The sequence below is a fragment of the Sapajus apella genome, unplaced genomic scaffold (genome assembly GCF_009761245.1).
Source record: "Sapajus apella isolate SASKATOON/1434 unplaced genomic scaffold, GSC_monkey_1.0 scaffold15, whole genome shotgun sequence".
NCBI classification, from domain to species: Eukaryota; Metazoa; Chordata; class Mammalia; order Primates; family Cebidae; genus Sapajus; species Sapajus apella.
Window position 1 is genome coordinate 27321062 of NW_022436955.1, and position 217 is coordinate 27321278.

The window sequence follows — 217 nt, forward strand, 5'->3', positions numbered from 1 at the left end:
GAGAACACAGTGTACAGGAGAACACTCAGGCAGTACACAGGAGAACAGTGTACAGGAGAACACAGTGCACAGGAGAACATAGTGCACAGGAGAACACAGTGGACAGGAGAACACAGTGCACAGGAGAACACAGTGCACAGGAGAACACCGTGGACAGGAGAACACCGTGCACAGGAGAACACAGTGCACAGGAGAACACAGTGCACAGGAGAACACT